The sequence below is a fragment of the Lygodium microphyllum genome, chromosome 24 (genome assembly GCF_053477565.2).
Source record: "Lygodium microphyllum isolate KBCC chromosome 24, Lygodium_microphyllum_v1.1.10, whole genome shotgun sequence".
NCBI classification, from domain to species: Eukaryota; Viridiplantae; Streptophyta; class Polypodiopsida; order Schizaeales; family Lygodiaceae; genus Lygodium; species Lygodium microphyllum.
Genome location: NC_141158.1, coordinates 17,837,468 through 17,862,713, shown reverse-complemented (window position 1 = coordinate 17,862,713; position 25,246 = coordinate 17,837,468). Strand labels below are relative to the sequence as shown.

Here is a 25,246-nt window from a genome sequence, read left to right as displayed (position 1 = left end):
AATCCCATAGTAGAGATAAAGAAGCAAACGTTAGCAAGAGAGCAAGAAGCTTTGGTGCACATAGAGGAAAGATTCTCCCACTACATTTTCTAGCTTATATACATGAACACTTTTTGGGACACTCTTACATTGGTAGGACACTCTTACATTGGGTGCCTACTTTTGGGTAGGTGGGCCGTTTGAATGGTTGGGGCCTTGTGACTCTTGCTTTAGGGACCACAATATCTTTTCTAGAATTCTATGGGATTGTTTTACAATTTGCACAAGCACATGCTTGGTGAATTTTATAATGGTTTACATCTTAACCAATCAATCCTTTAAATTCAAGACATTTAAAAACTTCATCAACTATTTTCTAACATTAGGCTTCTTCCTTGTGTTGCTTCTTTACTGTCTTTTATTCTTTACTATGCTAGAAAATTCATTTGTTATTTTGTAGGATTAGGCTTCTTTCTTGCACTTCTTCTGTACTGCTCTTCTTTCTTTAGTATTTGGTTGTCACTAGGGTTTAATACCTTTTGTTCTACTTAACATCTCCATAAAACCTTGAGCAAACAATGCCCCCACAATGCCTAAGTCCTAAACTCTCAAAATGTTTTCAATCTTGTTGACATGGAAGATTAGGGATACTTTCGAAAAGTTGTATTCAACTTCACATTTAGAGAAGCATTTGTGAAGAGACCCCATTTGGGCCTTACATATTCATCATTCATGTGTTTCATTCTCTATTAAAGTGGGTCAAACAACATAGGAAAGGGTTTCCACTTTCTACAATCATTTCTCTTTGGAAAGTATAAATGTTGGTTTCTCTACATGCAATAAATGTGCAAAGTGCACTGCACTCATAATGTATGTGTTATATCCTATTATTGGTGGAGAAATGAATCCCTTTAGGCATCACACGCCATAATAAAGGTTCTACATTGATTTCTTTCAAAGGGTGGAAGTCTATAGGAACATAGGATATGTTTTAGTCTTATTTTCTACCCTTTTAGTGGAGAGAGAAGTGTTTTTGGCTAACATGAGTTATTTGATTTTAGCACCTTCTAGGATTGAAAAGTAGCATGTCCCCTTTTCAAAGATTTCTTCTTTTAGAGATATAAATGTTGACTTGCTATGTGCACACATGTGCAAGTTGACCCTCTTTGTGCAATCACACATTCATCATTCTTGTCGTACATCCTTTTGTTGGTGTAGATTACACATTCATGTGTTTTCTCTTATCCATACATGCAAGTCACATTCATGTGTTTTATCCTATCCATTCATGCAAGTCACAAAGTTACAAAAATTACTTATATAATCTTAATCAATTATTGTATGTACATATGAAGTCTCTTCCAAACATGCACATGTACACAAGCTATGTGAGGTGTGAGACATATACACCACATTCCTCTATGTATGCATTGGTAGACAAAGGATATGAATGCATAAACACAATAAATTCATATCCATTAGTTACATATCTTAATTACACCCTCATTATTAGATCATAATTAAGTGAATATTTCTCACTCGTAAGTCTTACTTGTTTGTTACAAAGGATCACACCCAGTCATTCACTTGAGAAAGATTGAAATATACAAACAAAATAGAGCTTGATGCCCATGGAACACAACCATCATTAGCTTCACACATCTCTCTAATATATTATGTATGAAACTTTGCACAATTGCCAACACGTAAAAAGAAAGAATTAACATCTTGTTAATAGGTATAAGTTACACATTTACATGGTGAAACCTAAAAATTTACAAAACACTCTATTAATTATAAAATTGGATCTACATATAATGTGACTTCTTGCACATGCATGTGTGCATAAACTACATGGGATGTGAGACATGCACACATAGATTCCACACATATCAAATCACTTCCCCACATGCACTTAAACACAAACTAGATGAGGTGCAAGGCATGTCCACACACATTCCCCCATGCATGCATAATTATTTTTGCAGTAGTGCACAGTAGTCGATGGTATGGAATGGTTGATGCAAGCACTTAACATATGTTGTTTTGATGACAAGTCACTTTAGATTTGTCAAGACAAGATTCATCAATATTAGGTTGCTATTTTTTATCAATAGGATAAGCATAAGATTTCAAGGATTGACCCAAGTGTGTCATTACAATAGACATATAAGATCTAGGCATGTGTACAACCTTGCAAATTGTAATGCTCTCAAGCTACGTGCTGAGTGGCCCCCATGTGCTTAGGCCAAGAAAGGGATAGTTATGGAAGTGGGAAATGATGAGTAAGGCGAGATGATGAGAGTGGGGAAAAGTAGAAAGGGGAGAGGGAGAGGGAGAGAAGGGAAACGAGGAGGGGAGAATGGCAATGGGGAGAAGATTGAGAGGGTTTGCAAGGGTCATGGGGGAAGAGAGAGCGAGAGGGTTTGCAAGGGACTGCACAAAGAGAGAGAGAGAGAGAGAGAGAGAGAGAGAGAGAGAGAGAGAGAGAGAGAGAGAGAGAGAGAGAGAGAGAGAGAGAGAGAGAGAGAGACTCCAGCACGTATGAATGCCCAAAGCTGGTACGAGCTGAAAATGGTCCACATGGAGTCACGTCCAACAAAAGAATACAACGGTTCTCAATTTTCTATGAGTTGCCATATTGGACCCACTTACAAATCAACCACTTGTTGGATCCCATGCATATTTTCAAGAACGTGGGCAGCTTTCTATGGGACCACATCATAGGAAAGAGAGACATTGTAGGGGCACGAATGGATTTGAAGGAGGTAGGTAAGATGGAGGCGCTTGTTGATGGTCGCTTGCAGTTACCTCACGCTCCTTGGGTTTTGTCCACTAAAGAAGAGCACATTGTGAAGCAAATAGTCAAGTCTATCCACACTCTGACGGGTATGATGTGTTCTCTCATGTGTGCATTTTCTAAATTGCATGGTCTTTTTATACATTACCCCCAATGAGATATTAGTTCTTTGGTAAAAAGTTTGGCTTCTTCCCAAGCTTTGCTAACCCAAATAAGTATCTTTTGTGCTTCAGGAAGGTATTATTTGGTTTAAGTGGAGGAGTCCCTTTAGTGGTTCTAGTAATGCAAATTATTTTGCAAGATATCATAATAGGAACATGGTTTAAGGTTTTAGGACACTAGATAGATAAAATATGAGGTTAGAAGATGCCCAATTGGTCCCATGATTGAGATAGAATCCATCTAATCTTGCTTCTCACCATGCAGAGTCAATATGTTTATTATGGAAATGATTCATTTGGGATCCTCACCTTGAGATAGCATTATTGTATCCATAAATTGATGGCATTCTATCAAAGCATCACTTGCTTCTTTCTTAGCTATAATAATGCAACCCAAGCCACATGATCTGTCATCCTACATCCTTCTTCTCAGGATTCTTATTTGTTTGCCATCCCAAATCTGATGTATTCTTTTGGATTTCCTCTACAGATGAGCTACTACCTTCTTAACTTTGCTTCTGAGGGCATGCGCAAGAAAAATTCACAATTAATAGGCATCATGAAAGCTTGCAAATGTTTCATGATAGATGTTTAATGGAATTGTGTGAAAATGGTTGCCTTTGTTTGATAATGCTAAAATTTATTAGAAATCCTGAAGAAAACCAAAAAATTTAGTCATTTAATAATTTATACCAAAACAGCAAAACCCACAATTATGCGGTTTTCATAGAAATGATAAATTTTAGAGGTTTTGTTGTGATTTTGGGGTTCATATGGATTAGAAATGAATATAAAGTCAATTCTCAATGATTGTGATAAGTATCAACCCATAAATCAAAAATATCAGAATATTTATCTAAATAAATAAAAAATAGTGGAAAAAAATGAGAAAATTTAGGTTTTTTGTCTTAGAAAATTAAGAAAAAATATGATTTATATTCGCACACCTATCAACGATGCGCAACCTAAAACGGTAGGTGAAAAGAGGGGTTTTGATGTTGATTAGTTGCTGATAACATTTGAAATTATGATCTATTTGTCTGTACATACCATATAAGACGTTTATAATTTAAGTGTAAAGGGGTCAAGCTGCATGAGGATGCTCGGTGCTGACCCTTAGCAACGGAGCATGATGTGTAGGCTAAAAGCATTGAAAGAAATATCTTTACACTTCGCAATGTTGATTTTTAAATCATAAAATGTTTGAGCACTATGGTCATTCACACTTGCATTGTGCATATCACATGGTGTAATTCTTGGATGCATTGCAATTAGTTTCCTATACATATGACCTACACTGAGTTGTGAGATACCTAAAGTTGTAGGTTTAGGCATTCGGGTTCCTTGGAAAACTATTAAGTGAGAAAATATATTATCTCTTGGAACGTTTGAAAATAAGAGTGGGAGCTTGTGACATACATGTTATCTGTGTTAGCGGCACATCAAGGGGCCAATCCCCGAGGTGTAGGAGAGTTGCAGTGGGGCGACGACATTCAACCGAGGGGTGCCTCTTGTTTGTGCTTATGAGGTGTTTGTACACCAATATATGTGTCTGGACTCCCTCTGAGGAGTGTGGGAAAGGCTTATCTATTGGACTACAATTTAAAACAAATGCTCAATTCATGATAGAAGTTAAGTGAGGGCAGTGTGCCCCTTAAATGCTCCTGGCCATGAGGCCGACGGGGTGTGTTCTTTGAGTATAGAGAGGCCCGCCTAGTGCTTAGAGCCAGTGTTGGGCCCGTTTTAGGTCCGGACAAGTGGTGCATTTGCCCAAAGCTGCTAATAAGTGGCGGTTTTCGAATCTTGGCTATAAAGGACCCATTATTTTTTGTAGTTTTTAATTGGGAGCCATCTTGAAGCAGTGGATATTAAATTTAGACTAATTAACACTTCGGTTAGCATGACTATTGATCCAAGGAATCCCCTTAACCCGAAAGATAGTTTGTTCCCTTTAGCTTAGCACCATTGAACAACTCAAAAAGGAGTACAAGAGGCACTCTCAAAGTTTTCTCTTACACCTGAATAAAGAGGTTGAAGATCAGTCCAAGAATTCAGTAGATCATCTAGTTTTGAAAGCTCTTCTTGAGGGGTATAGAGATTTGTTTAAAGTACCTACGTCATTATCTCCCAAGAGAGCAATGGATCACCCTATCCATTTGGAGCCAAATTCAAAGTCAGTCAATAAGCCACCCTACATATTATCTAAATGTGAGTATGAAGAAGTAGCTAAGCAAATAAAGGAGCTTCTAAAGAGGGGGTTCATTTAGCCTAGTTCTTTACCACATGCTTCTCCACTCTTGTTAGTGAAGAAAAAAGATGGATCCTTTAGGATGTGCATTCATTATAGGGATCTAAACAAGATCACAACGAAGAGCATGTATCCAATTACTTGAGTAGATGATTTGCTTGATGAGCTCAAGGAAGTTAGGTTCTTTAAAAAAATTGACTTGAGATTAGGGTATCATCAGATCCAAATGTCAGAGGGTGATGAAGTCAAAATATTTTTTAGGATTGATCGTGGGTTATATCATTTTCTAGTGATACCATTTGGGCTTACTAATGCTCCAACTACCTTTTAGAGTTTGATGAATAAAGATTTTGCAACCTTTCCTCTTTCAATTTGTCCTAGCCTTCTTTGATGACATATTGATTTATAGCAAGACTCTATGGGACCATTTATCACATATGAGGAAGGTTTTTGATGTGTTGAGACATCACAAACTCTTTGCTAAGAATAAGAAGTCCTCTTTCATACAGAATAAAGTGGAGCACTTGGTCATGTCATCAGTAAACAAGGAATACAAGCTGACCCTAAGAAGGTGCATTGTGTCAGAGATTGGCCAACACCCACCACCACTACTTCACTTAGAAGGTTTATTGGTCCATCATCATTCTATCAGAGATGCATTAACAGAAGTTGAAAAAGAAAACCTTCTTTTGGGATGCACTTGCAAATAGTAGCTTCAACCAATTAAAGAAGCTCCTTATTGATCTCATGCTCTGCAGTTGTAAGATGCATGTGACATGCTAAAATTAATGTTGTTATTGTACAAGGTATCCATCAAGCTCCAAAGCTCCACTAAAGTAGCTCCAAGGACTTGAATCTATTGATGACATGTTTAGAACAACTAGCCTTACAAAATTGAAATCTTAAAGAAAATCCATATGCATGCTGATTCATCTTGTGATTGACTGAAAATATAATTTTTCTAACTCTTTTCGCTTATGGAAATCAATGTTACCTCTTTTCATATGTGGTTTTATCCTACAATGAGCCCAATAGGTGTTGCTAAACCAATTTGAAAACTTGTCATCTATTAATAACTCCCACATAAAATAGAAGTAAATCCCACCAATCACATTTCAACTTTATGGACTTGTTTTAACAAGCCATGCATTACTTTTCTTCTAGCCTCCAATATCTTGTGCATATGAAAGGAGAATGCTTGTACCAGAATTTGAATCTCAGGTTGCTTTTCTTTCATTTATGTGGCATAAGATTTAGTATCCATCACTCCATCTATATCATCCTTGTGTAGCTTCACTTGTGCTATTCTCTCCAAATAAGAGTCCTCACCCATGCATTTGGCCTACATGTAGGCCAAGTGGGTATTTGATAAGACGAGTGCAATTGTCCTCTCACAAAGGGATAGAGAACACCATCGAATTGCAATTGCACAAGTATTGTTAAGATCATGAAACCTAATAATTAAGGATGCCCCCAATATAATTTACCTAGCCTCACTTAGAATGAAGTAGAAACAGGAGGCGATAGTCATGATTGAAGATGAAGAAGGAAAACTGCATACAAATGAAAATACTATCTCTAATGTCTTTCACAAACATGTATTTCCTATATTTAGTAAACCCTTTGATGTTGGAATGGATTATTATAAGAGAATAGTTCTATCTCTAATGTCTTTCACAAACATGTATTTACTATATTGGAATGGACTATTATAAGAGAATAGTTCTATCATTTTTGGAATGTATAGAGGATATGATATGAAAGGGTGAGTGGAAGATGGAAGCATGAGTGGAAGCAAGAAGAGTGCAATAGCTATAGAGGTTCAAGCAAGAAGAAGAGAGACTAGTGTCTAGGAACTCCAATGGTCAGAATGTGTGATTGCCTTTCCTTAGTATTTGTCATTAAAAAAATAAAGAATAAAGTGACAATGATGGACGCCTGCCACCTGCAATGTATAGGTGTGCAAGTATGTATATAGTAAATGTAGGTGGCTAGGCACATGTGTCTTTTAACCCCCAACAACCTCCCACTTAAAGGAAAATGTGCCTCAATGAGGAGTAAAAGAAAAGAAAGAGAAAAAATACAACATGTATATAGAGTACAATAGGACGAGGAAATATGACATCTCATCCTATGCACATCAACCTCCTAAGAAAGACATATTATTCCAATATGAGACTTTTAGTGAGTAGATCTACATGATTCATATCCATAGGGATCTTGACAATCTCAATGGACTTGTCTTCTATTACCTCCCTGATGAAGTGATAATGCACCTCAATGTGCTTTGTCCTCGCATGGAATACTAGATTATGGGCCAATGGAATGGCACTCATCGAATATTTGAATGTGGTATAGGACTCATAATGATACCAAGATCTACAACCAAACAGCCTAACCAAAGGGCCTCCTTGCAAGCCTCAATAATTGGTAATGTATTCAACCTCGATAATAGACAAGGCTATGCAATTCTGCACCCTAGATACCGAAGAGATAGCACCTCCAACATAGATAAATGCATACTCAAGGATGTACTTCCTATTATCTAAGTTAGTGCATATAACATGCCATAGCTTCCACTGTAAATGCTTTGTCAAGATGAGTGGCTATCATGGCATATATCAAACTATCCACTATGGATGCATGTGGAACCTTAGCTATCTTGGTCCTCTCATCATCTCAAACTAAGGAAAATTGGCCAGACTAACCTTCATATGACAAGGTAAAGGACAACTAATAGGCTTACCATCCTACATATGGAATCACTCAAGTACTCTATGAATATACTCTTTCTGGGAGTAGAGAAGTCCCTTAGAGTGATTGCGAGTAATGAACATACCAAGAATGTGTGAGGCCTATCCCATGCTCTTCATCTCAAAGTTCTTATTGAGCTGAGACTTTAAAGTATCTAGCTCATGAGCACTCCCAACTATAAGCACATCATACACATAAAGCATCAAGATAATGAGGCTCCCATCACATGCCTTCTTCATGTATAAATATGGATGCATATCATTGTGGGAATAACCCTATGAATTATGAATGTATCAAACTTATAGTACCACTTTGTAGGGTGTCTACTTAAGCCCATAATGAGTCTTCTTTAATTTTCACACTAGGGATTCCCTACCTTGCTCTACAAGCCCTTATATTGATGCATATAAGTGTTATCATGTAGGTCTCAATGTATAAAAGGTATCTTAACATCCATCTGATAGAGATCTAAATGCAATTGAGTAGCCTAGGCCAGGACCAAGCATACGGTAGTCATCTTGACCAAAGGAGGAAAGATCTCATCAAAATCAACTCCTTTTCCTTCCTTAAAACCCTTACCAATCAATCTGGCCTTATATGCTAACTTTGGGTGACTAGGGGTACTCTTTAACTTATACACCCACCTTCATGGAGATCCATGCTTTCCATCGAGCAAGAAAACTAAATCCCATTTATCATTCTTATGTAGTAAATCAAACTTAGAATGCATAGCTCTCTCCCAAGAATAAGAATAACCTCTATACATAGCCTCCTCATAGGTAAGTGGCTCAATAGAGTCAATCACTAGGATGTAATCCATAGAGGGCTCATAGTAATCATGATGACATAAAGCTCTAGTGCAGAGCATCTCAACACTGGCTAGGGGAGACATGTATGGCTTGTCCTCTCTATCCAACATCATAATCCTACGCAACATGTGAATCCTAGGCCACTCCATCATCAACAACTACAGTAGGCTATCTCATTGGGGCTGAAGAGGCTCCTTCTAAAAGATCACCCTATGTACCTCAATCACTTGCTTTGGTCTCATATGCATCTTATCCTCATGGAAGATATAATCATAATTATGGATAACCTTGCAAGCTTGTAGATACCAAATATGATAGCCCATCTCACCTGCATCCTCATATCCAAGAAAGGTGCATTTGATAGACTTCGGATCCAACTTATTGTACTTGTCTTGGGGAATATGGTAGAATGCCTTACATCTAAAGGCTCGCAAGTGTGCATGCAATGTAGGTTTCCTAGACCATACCTCCTCTGCAACTCTACCACCAAGAGCACTTACATGGGGATCTATTAATGAGATGCACAAGAATAGTAACTACCTCAACTAAAAAAATTGTACTTGCCATAAACACAAGAATCGCATGAATGAAAACAAGAATAATCCAAGGGTGAAAGATATCGCAAACGGGTCAATAATTTTATTCCTTTCAAAGATATGTGTTAAAGATGATGATGTCATAAAGTTACATGTGGAAGATCAGTCAATGTCAAAATATGGTTAATATACCCAAAAAAAGTAAAGGGTAAAGGCTATCAACCTTGGGACCTCTAATACAAATAAGATTACTGCAAGCGATCTTCCATGAAGAATCACCAAAGGATACATGGTACTTGTCCTCATTCCATGGTCTAGCTAAAACAACACTTTTCGTTAAAGAGTAGGCATGATATATATCATGCAATATAAATGGAGCACCAATACCAAACTGCACTCTAACATAAGCTACGCCAATGGTATCCAATGTAGTGTCATCCCCTAGTAGTCCAACACAACTCATAACTATATGGTAGCTATGAAACTAATGGCGATGCATGGTAACATGAAATGAAACTCTTATAAGCTTCAGTAGGTGGTCCTTGAAAGCTGGTACTTGATTTAAAATATCTCCTAATGGAATATTTATATTAACAGATTTCCATCCAGTTGATTTTTTAGATGACTCTAAAAAAAAGCCACAACTCTTGGCCTATTCCCTTTCATTTTTGCACGATCATAATCGAACTTCTAGCTCTTACTGCCTTTGGGATTAGCTTCCACGATCTTACTATAGTTCTGTTTGGGATTATTTTCTAGATTCTTTCCCTACTCCTTATCAGGATGAACTTCAGGTGTATTACACTTTTGTTTACAAAGATAAGCATTTGAATACTTACCCACCTCTCTAAGGAAGTGATAACAGATCTCAATGTGCTTGGAATTTACATGAAAGACCTAATTACATGCCACTCATAGATCCTATCATACAAGGTCTGACGGACTAACCATAGGGCCTCCTTGCAAGCCTCAATGGGGTTGCAATATACTTAGCCTTGGTAGCGGACAAGGCCATCCATTTTTACACCTTAGATATCCAAGAAATAGCACACCCAGAAAAGGTGAAGACATAGCCAGAGGTGGACTTCCTACTATCTACATGTACTACATAATCAAACTCATGATACCCTTCATGGTATCCCAACGTTGCCGACTAGATGTCACCATATAATGAGCCACAACTCCTAATGTAAATTATATTGCAGGTCTAATGGCTATCATGGCATACATCAAGTTGCCCATTGAGATCATATGGAATCTTGGCCATCACATCCCTCTCATCATCTGACTGGGGACAATTTGTCTAAATGATCTTCACACGAGAAGATAATGGGTAGCCAATAGGCTTACCACCTTGCATATGGAACTACTCAAGGAATTTATGTATGTACTCCTTCTCTGATAAGTAGAGGAGCCCCTTAGAGCAATTGCACATAATGTAAATACCAAGTATATGAGAGGCCTACCCCAAAGCTTTCATCTCAAAGCTCTTTTTGAGGTGAGTCTTCAAAGCATCCAACTCATCATGAGCACTCTCAACAATCAACATGTCATCAATATATAGCATCAAAATGATAAGATTTCCATCATGGGCCTTGTTCATGATGTAAAGACACGTATCCATATTGCTATGAGAATAACCCTATGAATGCATAAAAGCATCAAACTCTCTATCCAATATCGTGATCTTACATAATAGGTCTTGGGCCATTACATCATCATCAACTTTAGCAAGCTGCCTTGGCTAATATTGTAATAAGGGATTCCTCTTGAAAGATCACCTTGGGTATCTCAACTACTTGCTCTGGTCTTATATGCATCTTTTCTCATATAATACGATATCATGGCTGTAGATAACTTCCAAGTTTCTGGATCCCAAAGGTGATATCCGATCTCACCTACATCACCATATCCAAGAAAGATACTTTTGGTTGACTTTAGATCCAACTTATTGTGTTTGTCTTTGGGAATATGGTAGAAAGTCTCACATCCAAAGATACGCAAGTATACATATACGAGGGAGCTTTACCAAGTCATACCTTCTCTTCAACTCTACTACTAAGAGCACTGGATGGGAATCTATTAATCGAATGACTTACAATAGTAATTACCTCAGTCCAAAAGTATTGTGGTAACCTTGCCTGACTAAGCAACTTACAGACTCTTTCCTGAATAGCCCCATTCATGTGTTGTGCAATACCATTATGGGGTTGAGTGTACGGGAGGTCAATTGATGCTTAATACCCCTCTCATCACAAAATTTTTCAAATACATTAGAGACATTTTCACACCCATTGTCAAATTGTAGGTATTTCAGTGGTTCTCAACCATAGCAAGAAAGCATTGAAACATAGCCAAGACATCTAACTTTCACTTTATGGAATAGGCATAACTATTATGTGAATAATCATCAATAAACATGATAAAATAATTAGCACCACCTAATGACTAACAAGCCATGGGACCACAAATATTTTTGAATGCACAAGAGCCAATGGGTCATCCACACACATAGAGTTTGACTTTTATGAGAGTTACAAGTCTTTCTACCTTATAAACAATGATCATAAGAGTCTAGTGAAGAGGTGGAAAATACTGCAAATGACTGGGTAATTTCATTCCTTTAAGGGACATATGCCTAGGATGGCAATGCCAAAGAGATACATGAGGGAGATCAATCACTGCTAAAACATGATCAAGAACTTTAGATACAAGCAAGGGGTATAGGTTGCCAACCTTGGTACCTCGAGCAAAAACAAGACTACCATGAGTAATCTTCTATGTAGAAACACCAAAAGAGACACAATACCTATGGTCATCAGCCGAGATAAGGATTTTAGTCAAAGCCAAGATATGATATATATCATAAAGTACAAATGGACCACTAGTACCAAATTGCAATCTAATATCACCTGGTATGCTAATAATATCCATAATATCCATAATATCCAATGCAGTGCCATCTCCCATTCTAACCAAACATGTAATAGTACAATAGGTATAAAACCAATGACGATGTAGGGTAACATGAAATGAAGTCCCTGAATTAAGAAGCCAACACCGAGAGTAAGAAAACAAAGTATTGATCATTTGAGCTATACTCCAAGGCATTTATCTCTTCTATCTTAACACTAGATTTAGGAATAATGCTATGATCATCAAAATATTTGGCATTATCCAACACTTTCCCTTTGCCCTTTTTGTGCCTATCATTGTGCATCTTATGGCACTACGGCCTTATGTAACCTTGATACACACAATAATGACAAGTAAGAGAGGACTTAGGACTATGTGACTTATTGTGTTATTGCCTCCCTTGTTGGGATGTGAATCTCAACCACAATTATTATTCCCATTATCATATCTTTTGCCTCTCACTCTGTAAGTGCATGAGAAGTAGGAGCTACATCAACATTCTTTTTGTTTTCTTCTTCTATAAACCAAAGCATCCTCTACATCCTTGAGGTAAAAGCCACCTTCAAGAGGGTTCGGCACTTATAGTAGTATGGAATGTATCCAAAGACTTAGGCAGTGTGACAACCAAGAAACAAGACTTAATATTCTCCTCAAACTTAAGAGACCTTGAAAAGTAAGATGACTAAAAATGGAACGAAACTCATTTAAGTGAGAACACTCTACTTATCATAGATATTACAAATCTTTTCCCATGATGCATAAGCACCACTCTCTATCTCAATGACATTGAAGTCTACTTGATTTGACAATGACAGAAATAATGGTAGACTTACATAGCTCATCAAGCTCTTCCCAATCCTTGTCATAATAACGTTTTGGCTTTATGCCCTCTAATTTCAATGGTTTGACTTGCTTCTTTTGCACCAATACATGCCAAATCAAAGTTTTCATATACTGGAAGTTATTTCCATCCAACTTCTCTATGTTGAAGATAGCACTATTGTTGGAAGAATTTAAAGCATTTGCCATTATGTTTTCCAAACAAAGAGAATACAAGCTGCTGTAATAGTAGCAAATTAGTCCCAAAACCAAGCTAAGGAGCATGGAACAAAGGAAAGACCGAATGAATATACTGCTATCCACAAGCAAGAAGCAGTGGAGTGCTAAATACACATGTTCACTCTCAAAGAAATTTCTCAAAACTGATTTTTACTATGGCTGCCCATAAAATTGTGGTAAATCAACATGTAACTATAGGCAAACATGCAAAAGAGACTAAGCTTCCGATGCTAGGAAAATCTAGGTAGTAATCGAGATGTAGAATGCAACTTGGAATGTAAAGTCAAAGCATAAACCACCGAGTACCAATGAGTGTCAAAACATCCAAGGTGCCATGTTCAAAGATGCATATCAATATGCATGCCAACCGTGTATCCACCACTGACAATCCACTAATAATAAGAAATATAAGGTATCCAAATCAAAGGCAAATCAGTCCACAGTCATAAAAATTTGTAGTGATAGTATATGCATAAACTAAGAGAATGTAAGAGAGTTTCCCATTGACTCAAACAAACCAAGATTTGCAAGGAAAAATACCAACTACTCCCACTAGAGAAAATCTAGAGTATCCAAAGTAGTAAAGGAAGCTCAATGCATAGAGCTCATAGCATCTCGATGCTCAAAATGAATCATGCATACATCGAGAAGTATATAGCTTCAATAAGTCGTCAATCCCACAAGTGGAAATCACTAAAGCAGACAACTACTACTGAATCAAGGTCAAATTCAAGATATAGATCTCAACATAAGAAGGTTTAAGCATAAATATCAATGCTAAGCACCAATATAACCATGTAGCATACCCAAACAACATGTTGGCATTTGATACATAGACATTAAATGTGAACGCTTGTTGTCCAAACTTTGCTACAGCAATAAACCTTGCAATAATTGAGCCAATCAAGCTCTAACTCGTCCAAGAAGTTTGTCCAAGATTCGAACCAACATCCGGGTGTTAAAAAATTTCCCAAGAAGTATTACATAAGGCATAGACATTCAAATACATGCTACCCAGGAAGTATACAACAGACCTAGCCTGTAATCACAATCAATGGCTGAGCATATGCACTTCAAATGGTACTCAAAGATAAGTCTTCAATGTCCAAAATAATATCCAAGAATGTGCTAGAGCATTAGAGACCAAGGCTAGAGCTATAGATGATATGTGTGAAGCATGATAGAGCTAGAAAATGCATGCACAAGCAAGTGAGATATTCCTACAATGTTAGGAGCTATTACTAACTACATTCACCACAATGGAGCACCTAAAAATGCTCAAATACTTTACCAAAAGGCCTCAAGAAACCTTGGAACAAGCTAAAGTAAGTGGAAACTCAATGGGACTGATGCATATCTTGGTGTGTGACTGCCATGAAAGTCTCAAGTCAAGCTCTCTTCCCAAGCTAAATGCAAAGCAGAGGCACTTTAATATTAGTTGAAAGGTAGAGCAAGAGTGAAGCATGGGCGGAAGCAAGAGAGAATCAAGAGCTATGGAGTTTCAAGCAAAAGAGAGCAAGACGGTGTGTAGGAAGTCCAATAGTAACAATGTGTAGCATGCTTTCCCTTATTCTATTGTCATTTAAAAAAGAATAGAGTGATAAACATGGTGGTTTCCACTTGCAATGTATAGGTGTGCGGGTAGTAGTAAGTACAAGTAAATGTAGGTGGCTAGGCATAGGAAGTCTTTAACCCCGAATAGGAGGCAATGATCGAAGCAATACTATCCATGGATGATTTATCTTTAGATTGATTGAAAGAGGAGGCCTCCTCTAATTCTTTTGGAGTTTTTAGAACATTGAGCCACCACATATTGCCTGTAGGAAACACAATGCCTAAGTCTCATGATGATGCCATGCAAGTGATGTGCAAACTAGGTATGGACTATAGGGGCAGACACTCTTGTCCTAATAATTTCATATTCTTTCAGGAAAAATATGAGTTAATGGTCACATGCTTGAAATGTGGTGCCAAAAAATATTGATAGGACCTACAAGGTCAAATAATCCCACAAAAGATTCTCAAAAACTTTCCACTCATACTACCTAATCTATCACATGTTTTTGACTAAAAACACAATAAGCTTAACAACATGCTATGCATAAAATAGATCCATAGATGGTATCTAGCATATACAAACAAACTCACAGGCATAGTAGCACAATGACTAGACTTTTTTTAAGTTCACATATGTGGTTTAGTCTTGCCATGGATGGCACAAATCCATTCAAATTGTGTTCAACCTCTTACAGTGTATGGCCAATTATCCTTATTAACTAAAATATTCCACCATGGCTTTCTACCAAGAAATGACACCTAGTCCTTAGCTTGCTTATGCTTGGATGCTATAAGGTCAAGAATATGGATATCTATGTCCATCACACTGATTGATGAGCTTGAGAGTGGGAGGAAATTATAGGTGATGACATAAGTAAGTGTGTTGGAAGACAATTCGCCTATATAAGAGCCACTCTCATATGGACAATGCATGAATTTTGTGATACACAAAGAGTTTTCAAATGAATTTATCTCCATTTTATGTGATTTCTCCAACATACACTTTTATGTTCAAGTTTGTTGCATGCAATGGTTGTTACAAGGCTAGTCATTTCAGGTTACCATGCATGTTTTGTGTGCACAATGAAGAAGGCAACTTATTAGGGATATAGATGTTCCTACTAGAGGGCCATGAAATGCAAGAACAATTCCTTGAGTGACCTCATGTCACATGGATGAATGCACGAAACTTGTGCAAGTGGAAAATGACCCATGAAGAGTAGCTCTTGAGTGAAATGAGACAATTCTCCATCTTCTATGAGTTACTATATTGGACTTAGCTATAGATGAAAATATCCTTTTGCATCCCATGCATAGCTTCAAGAATATTGGTAGCTTATTGTGGGACCACTTCATAGGAAAGAGAGATAGTCTAGGTCTAAGGATGTAAAAAGAAGGATATGTAAGCTCCAGGGATCCAAGGGCGAGCTATAGATCCTCGCCATTCGAAAGCTCGTCCCACCACAAAGGAGCATCAAACAGACTTTGCAAAAAAAGAAACAATTACACATCAGTCCACCATACAATAATGCATTCTAATTAAACATCGTAACTACGAACAAGAAATATGAGTGACTTACAGGGCCGTCGCATCCATACAATCGGTCAATCAATGCAGTGAGACCGTGCCTCTCCGCATATCGAGTCTCAAGGCTGATCCGATTGCGATTTGTAATAGAGTGCTGCAAAGGAAACAAAATACTAACTATTAGAAATACAATTGTCAGTACAAAGGATATTGCAAAAAAATAAGCAAGGAAAACAAAAGAAAAACTTACAAAGTCGTCCAGATATGTCCTGTGGCCACCACTCCCAAGATGATGGACCACTCTGGCCTCTAGTTGTGCCCTCGACGCCTCGCACTGCTGACTTCAACGTCCTGGAGAATCTGTAGCCTCATCCCTCAATCAGCGCCAGTCGTCCGCCTCTAGCCACTCGTGCTTTGTAGCCCCACTCTTGAGTGACTTGCGTGCATCCGATCGTATGTGTGACATATATGCACGCATGCACTCCATCATCCAGCTCATAGAAAAGCTATCTACTGTGGCTGGTATCGGAAAATCCTCATGCAAGGATGCTACTATGTAGTCCTTTCTCCCCTCCAGTATGTTTTCCAATGATCCAAGACATTGTGCCAAAAAAATTATTGGCACAACTTTCTCATGCGAGCCATGACCCTCCTCCCCTCATCATTCATGATGATGGCTCCTGACCTATCATCTACAAGGTAGGCATACCTCTCTGGGGTATGCCTAAGATGGATCCTCTCCCACCTGCGACCACACTCTTAGGCATATCATTTATAAGGTAGGCATACCTCTCTGGGGTATGCCTAAGATCGGAGTAGCACCCATAGAGGTGCCACCAGCGGATGGCTGATCAAAAGCCGAAGTGACTAGAGTAGACATCCCCACAGGTGTGACAAATCCCAGAGGTGATGCAACTCCAGTAGAATGACTAGACGGAGACACCGCATCCGTACCTCCACAGCAATCACCTGAGCCATGCTCTTTGGAACCGCCACAAGAGCGAGGAGTAGCACATGTATCCCGAGCTGACCGCGGGCTCACTACATCCGTATCTTTGTAGCATCCCCCTGACCCTGAAGCACTCCCTTCGTCTGGCCCAAGTCTGAAGCATTGACCTTGCCTGCTCAAAGCTGAAGCATTTGATCGCACCGAAATAGATCTAATAGAGTAGCATGACGATGTCCGAGACAGCTCCTGGTCTGCCATGTCTCTAAATCTCACCATCTGATCTGGAGACATGCACATGAAGGTATCCTGCAACTCCTCATCGCTCATCCTTTGACTCATCCTAATGATCTATGTATCCACAAAGGTCACTTGCACAGACAAAAAATGATGTTAGCATAATCAATTTAAATCATACAAAGTACGATAATATAAATCTTTAAAAAATGATCTTGCTTAAAACCATCTTGCCTACCTCCTTCAAATCCATTTGTGCCCCTATAGTGTCTCTATTTCCTGTGGTGTGGTCCCATAGCAAGCTACCCACGTTCTTGAAAATATGCATGGGATTCAACAAGTGGTTGATCTGTAAGTGGTTCAATATGGCAACTCGTAGAAAATTGAGAACTGTCGCATTCTATTTTGATGTGACTCCGCGTGGACCATTTTTAGCTCGTATTAGCTTTGGGCATTCATACGTGTTGGAGGTCGTCCAAGAAAACCTTCCCTTAGTTCATGACCCTCTGGCAAGAAAGTGGTGTGTCCTTGATATATCATCTTCTTCATGGTTCGTGACCTTCGGGAGTCTAACTGTGGCCCGCACAATGGACATATATGATAACCTGAGGTAACTAGACTTGTCCCAACACCTCTATGAGTGAATACAAACTTGAACGAGCTATGATAGATATTACCAACAAGAACCGAAGCCTATTTACCTAAGCACTCTCCAAATCCCGAAAAGTCATGCATCGTCCACATGAGAATGGCTCGAATATTGGCGAACCGTCAACCATCGCGCTTGCTCATATCTTACACGGTGACCCTCTCCTCCCACAAAAATTTTAAGCTCATTGACTAATGGACAAAGATACACGTCCATATTTTTGACTTTGTAGCGGTCGGGGATGAGTAAGCTAAGGATGAGATATCCTTTCTTCGTAGAAAGCCATGGAGGGATATTGTAGTTGACAAGGACTATAGGCCACACACTGTAAGAAGTTGAGTGCAGATCGAATGGGTTCACGCCATCCATTGCAAGACAGAGCCGAAGATTCCTTGGCTCTCGGGACAAAGCCTAGGAAGGTAGAGTCAATGTGGCTCTATGTGCGTAAATCTGTTGATATTCGTTGAACTCCATCTATGGACCTATTCTGCACATGCCATGTTATTAAGCTTGCCATGCCGAATGTACGAAACATGTGGTTTATGTGGGGGATAAGCGAAAAGTGTCTAAGAACTTTTTGAGGGATGGTTTGCCCTTGCAAGTCCTGTCGATACCTGTGAGAACCACACTTTGGACATGTCTCCATAGTCTTGTATTCTCCTCGAAACAATATGCAATCATTGATACATGTATGGATGCCATTGTAGTCTATGCCAAGCTTTCGTAAAACATGTCGTGCATCATCATGAGACTCATGCATGGTATTTGTAGGTGGTAATATATGATACTTCAGTAACTTGAAAAAAATAATAAAACACCTTGAAAAAGTACAAATGTTTTTAATGATAGTACCGAAAAGAAATCAACGAAGCGTACCTACAAGGTACGCGATCAACTCGATCACACTCGCATCGCTCCACCCATACTTTACTTGCACACTTAGGAGTGCAAGCAGTGTCTTCAGGCGAGATACTCGGCATCCATCATATAATGGTATGGATGCTTCCTCTCTTAGCGGATCAGAAGTCTCGACATCCATGGGAATCAATGCATCGATCATTGCCTCCATCTCAGGCTCCATGGTTGTAGTTAGGTCTCGAAGGCTGTCTATCTCCTCTGGTATTGATGGTATAGATTGAGTAGTACCTTCCAAGTGGTGGATTGGCTCAGGCACTCCATCCATCACACGCCCACGAACTCTTCTAATTGGCCGCAAAGGGTGCACTCCTCCTTGGGATGAGATATCACCTCCCTGGATAGAAATTTACGAGCCACACCCAATCTTTTTGTATATGGTATTCAATTATCTTGCAAGTACAATGCATGATTGATATTAACTTTTCTTACTGTTTACTGAAAATCCAAGATCGCTAATCAATGATCTCAGATTGAAACTTGTCGAAGCGTTGTACGTGTTCTATAGACAATCGACGTATTCGTCGAATTGCCAGCTTGCATTGAGAGTAAGGACATGGGACATGCTGATTAAGATACGCCTCACGATCTTGAACATCAAGACCTTCATTGTTTTCCATTTTGTCTACGTTACGACAAACAATTTGTTTTTGTTATCATTCTTTTTTTATTTCTTAAATTGTTTGAGAAGAGATTTCTTCTCTTGTAACTCAATAAAAGTTAACGTATGTAAAGTCTCCACCCACCCACCCACAAATTAACGTATGTTGGAGTGTTTCCCGTCTCGTGGTGTTGCACCGGACCTCACCGGACCTTGCAACCTCTCTCTCACAGTTTTTTATCCATTTATTATCTCCTCTCCTTCCATCTCTCTCTCTCTCTTTCTCTTTCTTTATTATGATGTATATTTATTCCCTCTCTCTCGTTCCTTCTTCTTTTTTCTCTTCCTCCCCCTCTCTCATTTTCTTTGACAAAACATATCTCTCTCTCTACAATAACAACAACAACAACAACAATAACTACTACTACTATTACTACTACTACTACTACTACTACAAACAAGAAAAGAAAAGAAAAAAAAACTACTATTAATACCACTACAATAACAACAACAACAAATAAGAAAACTAGACAACAATAAACAAGAAAACAAAAAAAACCATTACTACTACTACTACAATAATAACAACAACAACAACAACAACAAACAAGAAAACCACTACTACTACTAAAACCACGACTACGACGACTATGACAATGACCACGACTATGACTACGACTACGACCATGACCACGATCACGACTATGACGAGGACACTGAGGATGATGACGATGACAACGACGACGATGACGAGGACGACGACGACGACAACGACGACCACAATCACGACCACGACCACGACCACAACCATGACCATGACCAAGACCATGGCTACCACTACCACTACCACTACCACTATAATAAACAAGAAAAGAAGAAACAACAACAACAACAACTACTACTACTACTACTAGAATAAACAAGAAAAGAAGAAAAAACTACTACTACTACTACAAAAAACAAGAAAACTAAACAACAATAAACAAGAAAAGAAAAAAAACTACTTCTACTACAAACAAGAAAATAACAACCTCTTCCTTCTTCTCTCTCTCCCTCCCTCTCCCTCTCCCTCTCTTTCTCTCTTTCCCTATTATGTTTAATGTTTTCTCCCTCTCTCTCTTGTTCTTTATTTCCTTTTTTCTCTTCCTCTCCCTCTCTCATTTCCTCTCTCTCTCTTTCTCTCTTTCCCTATTATGTTTAATGTTTTTTCTCTCTCCTCTCCCTCTCTCATTTCCTTTTCTCTCTTCCTCTCCCTGTCTCATTTCCTCTCTCTCCCTCTCCCTCTCCCTCTCTTTCTCTCTTTCCCTATTATGTTTAATGTTTTTTCCTTCCTCTCCCTCATTTCCTCTCCCTCCCTCCCACACACACACTCTCTCTTTCTCTCTTTCCCTATTATGTTTAATGTTTTTTCTCTCTTCCTCTCCCTCTCTCTTTTCCTATTATGTTTAATGTTTCCCTCTCTTTTCTCTCTCTCCTTGTCCCTCTTCCTCTCCCTCTCTTTCTCTCTTTCCCTATTATGTTTAATATTTTTTCTCTCTCTTCTCCCTCTTCCATTTCCTTTTCTCTCTTCCTCTCTTTCTCTCATTTCCTCTCCCTCCCTCTCCCTCTCCCTCTCTTTCTCTCTTTCCCTATTATGTTTAATGTTTCCCTCTCTTTCCTCTCCCTCTTACTCTCCCTCCCTCTCTCATTTCCTCTCCCTCCCTCATTTCCTCTCCCTCTCCCTCTCCCTCCCTCTCCCTCTCCCTCTCTTTCTCTCTCATTTCCTCTCCCTCTCCCTCTCCCTCTCTTTCTCTCTCATTTCCTCTCCCTCTCTCAATACACATGAATTTTAACAAAAAAAAGTAAAAGAGAAAGAGAAAACACAAAAACAAAGCAAGAAGGAATAATGCACTCACCGTAAAGACTCGAAGAAGGGTTTGGCAACTCCTCTTTGTGACGGCGGCTCCTCTTTGCCCTCCGTACACTTCCTCATCTTCTTCGCAAAAAGCGGTAGCGTCGGTGATGAGAAGCTTTCTTTCTCCCTCTTTCTCTCTTTCTCTCCCTCTCCCTCTCAAATGCAAGACGTTCGCTCTCCCTTTCGTGTATGCAGGCAAAATAACGTGCTCAGGTTTCGGCCCACATTTTTTTCGTCTGAGTACCGTCGCTATTTGTGTCAAAAATGGCGACGCAAATAGCGACGCCGCTATTTTGCGTGGAAACCGCCGTCGTTATACCTCCATATCCTTGTAGTGATTGCTGTAAATTTGATCAACATATCCCCATTTATTGCTAATGTTTTTTAGGTTATAGAAGAGATATAGTCTAAAAACGTTTCTGATATACACATCTTAGAGTCTTTCAATGTGAGGCTTTTGTCATATACCCCAGTGAAAAATCTAATAAGTTGGATCCTAAGTCAGTGAAATGCATCTTTCTTGATTATGGAGATGCAAGTGAGATGGACTATCACCTATGGGATCCACATGCTCATAAGGTATATGTAGCCATGATGTTTTTTTCCATGAGGAGAAGATGTATAAGAAGCCTGAGCGTGTAGTTTAAGTATGCATGATGATCGATGTTAAATAGGATATACAAGTCCCACAACCCATTTTGAGATTGCGGTCTACTAAAAATAGACATCAGCTTGATTAGTTTGAGCCCTTCATGGACTATGTTATGATGACAAATTTTAGTGAGACTCTTACTTATGAGAAGGCTATGTGCAGAGGTGATAGTCACTCTTGGGAAAGGACCATATAATATGAGTTTAGTTCACTATAGAAAAACTATAGATGGGATTTGGTTTCTTTCACTACAAAAGAAAGGCCCTATAGACGCACATTGTACATGCGAAATAGCGGGTGCGTTTATCAATGCGTTTATCGGCGCATCTATTTGGGCTAGTATATAGAATGCATCTATATACCCATGTTTTTAAACGCTCCTATAGATGCGAAAATAAACGCACATATTTTTCATTTCTCATAAAGTCCCTAAATATGACCAAACATCTTAACAACTAGTATTTTTTTGAATACATTACCAACTTTACTTCTTTCTGAGTATTACAAATATACATCCAATCATTCAAAGCTAATTATATATGCTATAATGAATGATCAATCTCATCTTCAATGAGATCGGCCCTTGCTAGACTATCTACCTCTAGGTCTATGTTACCAATAAGCAATGAAACAAATAAGTCTATCCCACTGTCAGATGTATTGCTATGCTCAATTTCTTCATTATCATCTACAAACATATTGTTAGTCTCTTCTGCGCTTCCTTGAACATCCTCGCGGGGATCATCTTGCAGTGCATCATGTATATAATCGATCATGGCATCATCATGTGCATCTTCATTGATTGTATCATCATTGATTGTTGGATTGTCATCAACTATCTCTATGTTGGTAGCATTGCCATATATTGGTTTTGAACGATTAGATATAGGAATGACGTGCCACCATCGGTTATTGTTTACCATTGGATGATACACAACCTGCATTTAAAAAACAAAAAGTAAGCAACTTAGATATTTATTGTATTTTGAGAATGTATCAAGAAGTAATATATATAAAAATAAATAGCTTCTAATATACCTGCTCGCATTGTTGAGGTAGTACGAATGTGTCATTCTTGCCTTGGTGAAATTTTGTAGAGTCAATCACTACAAAACCACTTGGATGACGTCTAATTGTGCAATGCTCACCCATTGTTACTACTTCTTTAAACCACTTCACATCTAGTACATATATAAAAAATCGCCTAAAGTCAAGCTTCAAAATATCTTGGATCAAGCCACAATAACCTTCCATGGTGCCATTGGTATCCTGGAAGTTTGTAAGGATACCATAATCTTGGGTATTTCTCTTATCATCTATACGTTGAGTTCGAAAATGTTTGCCTTCACACCAAATAGCATTGAACAATGTGCACTAGTAGTACATTGTTGAGATCATATTAATGATTTGGTTAAAGATGAAACATGTGAAATTATTATATCATATATAACTAAAGATAATTTAATTATAAGTATGCCTCACCTTTGATAAGCAACCTCGTACGTATTCCCACTCCTCTTGCGATATATCCATCGCCTCCTCTTTTTTCATCTTCTCCATTTCTTCATGTAGCCAATCTATATCAATATGACGTGGAAGCACACTTAAATGTTTTGGATATGGGACATTACGTCCATGTCTAGCACGAAATGCTTGCCTTTCGCTTACTCTTCTTGCCCTTGCTTCTTTATATAGTGTCACCCATTTGCTCATTACTTCGCTGTTAAGCACACAAAATGCATTTAACTTACGAAGTTCCTCTTTCATTAGCACTTTGCTCCTTCCTTTTCCTTGAGGTATTATAGAGGTCATCCTCAAATCTTCATCATCTTTCCATAGTCGTGGTAAAGAGGGTTCCACTTTAGTAAGATATTGAGAGATTTGTACAAGGGATGATTGTACTAGCTTCCCTCGGGCCATGCATTTTGCCTTACAAAATCTTTTAGGATTTTCATAAAGTTCTCTAGAAAAAACATCCACCTTGCATGAACTACTCCACAAATTGCGATCTCATCAATCAGATGTGCGAGTAAGTGTACTTGAGTAGTCAAAATGGAGCGAGGAAAAGTTTCCTCCACCAAACAAACCACCTCAATGGATAATACTCGAGCCTCTTGCAACGTATTTGAATCGATTTCCTTCAAACTCACAAATCTACCAACATGCAATTGAGAAGGATGATTAGTTTTGTCCATAAATTCAAGCGCTTTTACTATGTGATGTACGTAATATGTAAACTAAAAAATAAGTATAAAGTATATATACCTCACGAGCTCACCTATCTTGTAAATGATATCACTCACATCTTTCGAAACACAATGGGATATGCTAGTAGGAAGGATGAACTATATGTAAATATTCATACATCGTTAATTAGTCTACATAGTTACTCCACTAATTAATATATTTATGGCTATGAAAATCCTTACCTGAATCATTTTGTGCCAATCGTGAGACTTTAAACCAGATAGTTGCTCCACACCTCTTTTCTTTTTCTTTATGAAGGCTCCCTTAAGGCATCTCATATATCATGTCGGAGTTCGAAAGCTACATATCTGCTGCTTCACCATCTTTTCTTTAGTCTTCGACAACATCCAAGGTGCATGCGGTAACTCGATCTTTCCTCTAGGTTCGATGCGTGGCCAAGCTCGTCTCATACGTCCAATGCTACGTAAATCCTCCCTTACATTGATAGAATCACGAGTCCCGATTAAGTAATCCCATAATATAGAGGCAACATCCTTGAATATATGCATGGGGTCCAACATGTAATTGATCTTGAGTTCAGTCCAATATGGGAGAAAAAAAATATAGAGAATCTAAGGCACAAACAATATATTATTTCTTGTTCTCATAATGGAGTGTACTTTAAAGACAAACAAAAGAAGTAAACTAGTTATAAACTCATGTCGAATGAAGGATGATCATTGGCGTGTGTCCAAGTGTCCTTTCAATCTTGAATGGTTAGAGATTGTGGAGTTATTCCATTAGTGGGGGGTGCAAAT

At 38.5% G+C, this 25,246-nt stretch overlaps 1 pseudogene; it reads right to left on the bottom strand.

The window, feature by feature from the left end:
* The window catches only part of LOC148014885 (uncharacterized), a 43,010-nt pseudogene extending 18,013 nt beyond the window's left edge, over window positions 1-24,997 (bottom strand).
* Window positions 24,998-25,246: the final 249 nt, after the last annotated feature.